This window comes from Syngnathoides biaculeatus, chromosome 11 (genome assembly GCF_019802595.1).
Source record: "Syngnathoides biaculeatus isolate LvHL_M chromosome 11, ASM1980259v1, whole genome shotgun sequence".
NCBI classification, from domain to species: domain Eukaryota; kingdom Metazoa; phylum Chordata; class Actinopteri; order Syngnathiformes; family Syngnathidae; genus Syngnathoides; species Syngnathoides biaculeatus.
In genome coordinates this window covers 2,554,851-2,558,601 of record NC_084650.1, presented here as the reverse complement: position 1 = coordinate 2,558,601, position 3,751 = coordinate 2,554,851, and positions in this window count along the sequence as shown.

The following is a 3,751-nucleotide window of genomic DNA, read 5'->3' as shown; positions in this document are numbered from 1 at the left end:
CGCCACAGGGTGGGGCGCGTTGTTGCCCTCTCCTGTTCCGGAGTGTACACCAAACATCCATCCACTCTCAACATCGCTTATCCTGTGCTCTCTCGTGGGGCGCTGAAGGCAGACCACACCCTGAATTGGTCGACCTGTCAGTCGCGGAGCACATGGATAACCAAATACACTCACATTCGCAACGATGCTGAGTGGAAAGTGAATCCAGTGAAAGTCCTGCTACATCATCAACAACCGTTGAAGCATACATTCATTTCAAAAGAGAAACCACCCATTGAGCTATGCCAGTTGTGAGTTACAAGTGCTTCGCCAGCAAATTTATCCCAATATAACTAACCAAAAAAAAAAAAATGTCACAAAAAGTATAACTATCCATCCATTTTCCAAGATGCTTCGTCTCGCAAGGGCCCGTGAGTGCTGGAGTCACAAAATGGATGGATATTCAGGATAGGTAGTGCACTGCATGACTGGTTAGCACATTTGCTCCACACTTCTGAAGACCTGGGTTCAAATTCAGCCTTCTGTGTGTGGAGTTTCCACATTCTCCCTGTGGGTGCATGGGTCTTTTTCGAGTACTGTGATTTCCTGCCACATTCCAAAAATATGCATGGCTGGTGAAATGACTCATAATAGCCCCCTAGCTGTGAGTGCAAATGTATAGCTTTATATGTTTAGTGGCTATGCCACCTCTTGCTCAAAGATAATTGGGATAGATTTGTACATGCCCGCAACATAAGTGAGGATAAGCGGTATGGAAAATAGGTGGATGGATGGGTATGCAGTGTAATTGATTAATTTCCCACAACATCTGGTTGTTTTCAGGGTGTACTGTTTAGGAGAAAGATTGATATTCTGTGCATCCAAGAGAGCAGGTGGAAAGGTAGTAAGGCTAGAAGTTTAGGAGAAGGGTTTAAATTATTCTACCACGGAGTAGATGGGAAGAGAAATGGAGTAGGGGTTATTTTAAAGGAAGAGCTGGCTAAGAATGTCTTGGAGGTGAAAAGAGTATCAGATCGAGTGATGAGACTAAAATTTGAAATTGAGGGTCTTATGTATAATGTGGTTAGCGGCTATGCCCCACAGGTAGGATGTGACCGAGTGTTGAAAGAGAAATTCTGGAAGGAACTAGATGAAGAAGTTCTGAGCATCCCAGACAGCGAGAGAGTTGTGATTGGTGCACATTGTAATGGACATATTGGTAGAGGAAACAGGGGCGATGAAGAAGTGATGGGTAAGTACGGCATCCAAGAAAGGAACTTTGATGGACAGATGGTGGTGGAATCTGCAAAAAGGATGGAGATGGCTGCAGTGAACACTTATTTCCAGAAGAGGGAGGAACATATAGTGACCTACAAGAGCGGAGGTAGAAGCCCGCAGGTGGATTATATTTTGTGTAGATGATGTAATCTGAAGGAGATTACTGACTGTAAAGTGGTGGTAGGGGAGAGTGTAGCTCAACAGCATAGGATGCTGGCGTGTAGGATGACTCTGGTGAAGGGAAGGAAGATTAAGGAGACAAAGGTAGAGCAGAGAACCATGTGGTGGAATTTGAGAAAGGAAGAATGTTGTGGGGCCTTTCGGAAAGAGGTGAGACAGGCTCTCAATGGACAGCAGAAGCTCTCGGAAGACCCGACTACGACAGCTAAGGTAATCAGAGAAACAGGCAGGAGAGTACTTGGTATGTCTTTTGGTAGGAAAGGGGAGAAGGTGACTTGGTGGTGGAACCCCAAAACACATGGAGTCAAACAAGGAAATATATTAGCGAAGAAGAAGTGGGACACTGAGAGGACTGAGGAGAGGCGAAAGGAGTACATCGAGATGCGACGTAGGGCAAAGGTAGAGGTGGCAAAGGCTATTTGAAGACATGTACACCAGGTTGGACACGAAAGAAGGAGAAAAGGATCTCTACAGGTTGGCCAGACAGAGGGATAGAGATGGGAAGGATGTGCAGCAGGTAAGGGTGATTAAGAATAGAGATGGAAATGTGTTGAGTGGTGCCCGTAGTGTGCTAAATAGATGGAAAGAATACTTAGAGAAGTTGATGAATGAAGAAAATGAGAGAGAAGGAAGAGCTGAAGAGGCAAGTGTGAAGGACCAGGAAGTGGCAATGATTAGTAAGGGGGAAGTCAGAAAGGCACTACAAAGGATGAAAAATGGAAAGGCAGTTGGCCCTGATGACATACCGGTGGAGGTTGGGAATCAATTTGGAGAGATGGCTGTGGAGTTTTGACCAACTTATTCAACAGAATACTAGTGAGCGAAAAGATGCCTGAAGAATGGAGGAAAAGTGTTCTAGTTCCCATTTTTCTTTCTTCAGACATGCAAACACCAAAGCATGAAAAAGGTGACTTAAAAAAACAACAACCAAACACCATCGATAGATCTGGGGGGAACCCTTCGGCCCTCTCACAATTTTTTCTTTTTAACACCTCATCTCATTAAGCAATCTGGAAGAATGAAGAATACAAGAAGGCAAGACAACCAAATTTTTTTCACACAGAAAAACATTTATTTATGCCGCTCAAGTACATTGATGCACAAATTTAAGATTCAAATTTAATTTGCTTCATCTCTTTGCTTTTTTTTTGGTTTGTTTTGGCCACAAATTTGATTTACGAAAGTGTGCTAGTTCCCACTTTTAAGAACAAAGGCGATGTTCAGAGCTGGGGGAATTATAGAGGAATAAAGTTGATGAGCCACACAATGAAGTTATGGGAAAGAGTAGTGGAGGCTAGACTCGCGAGCAACAGTATGGTTTCATGCGTAGAAAGAGTACCACAGATACATTATTTGCCTCGAGGATGCTCGTGGAAAAGTAAAGAGAAGGTCGGAAGGAGCTACATTGTGTCTTTGTGGATCTAGAGAAAGCCTATGACAGAGTACCAAGAGAGGAACTGTGGTACTGCATGCGTAAGTCTGGTGTGGCAGAGAAGTATGTTAAAATAGTCCAGGGCATGTATGATGGCAGCCGAACAATGGTGAGGTGTGCCTTAGGTGTGACAGAGGAATTTAAGGTGGTGGTGGGACTGCATCAGGGATCATATCTGAGCCCCTTCCTGTTTGCAGTGGTAATGGATAGGCTGACAGATAAGGTTAGACTGGAATCCCCTTGGACCATGATGTTCGCAGATGATATTTTGATATGGAGTGAAAGCAGGGAGCAGGCGGAGGAACGATTAGAAAGATGGAGACACGCACTGGAAAGGAGAGGAATGAAGATTTGCCAAAGTAAAACAGAATATATGTGCGTGAATGAGAAAAGTGGAGGGGGAAGAGTGAGGCTACAGGGAGAAGAGATAGCGAGGGTGGACGACTTCAAATATTTAGGGTCAACAATCCAGAGCAATGGTGAGTGTGGTAAGGAAGTGAAGAAACGGGTCCAAGCAGGTTGGAACACCTGGGGGAAGGGGTCTGGTGTTTTATGTGACAGAAAGGTCTCTGCTAGGATGAAGGGCAAAATTTATAAAACTGGTGAGGCCGGCCATGATGTACGGATTAGAGACGGTGGCACTGAAGAAACAACACAAAGCAGAACTCAAGGTAGCAAAAATGAAGATGTTGAGGTTCTCACTCGGAGTGAGCAGGTTGGATAGGATTAGAAATTAGCTCATGGGAGGGACAGCCAAAGTTGGATGTTTTGGAGACAAGATTCGAGAGAGCAGACTTCAATGGTTTGGACATGTTCAGAGGCGAGAGAGTGATCATATTGGTGGAAGGGTGTTGAGGATGGAGCTGCCAGGCAAAAGAGTGA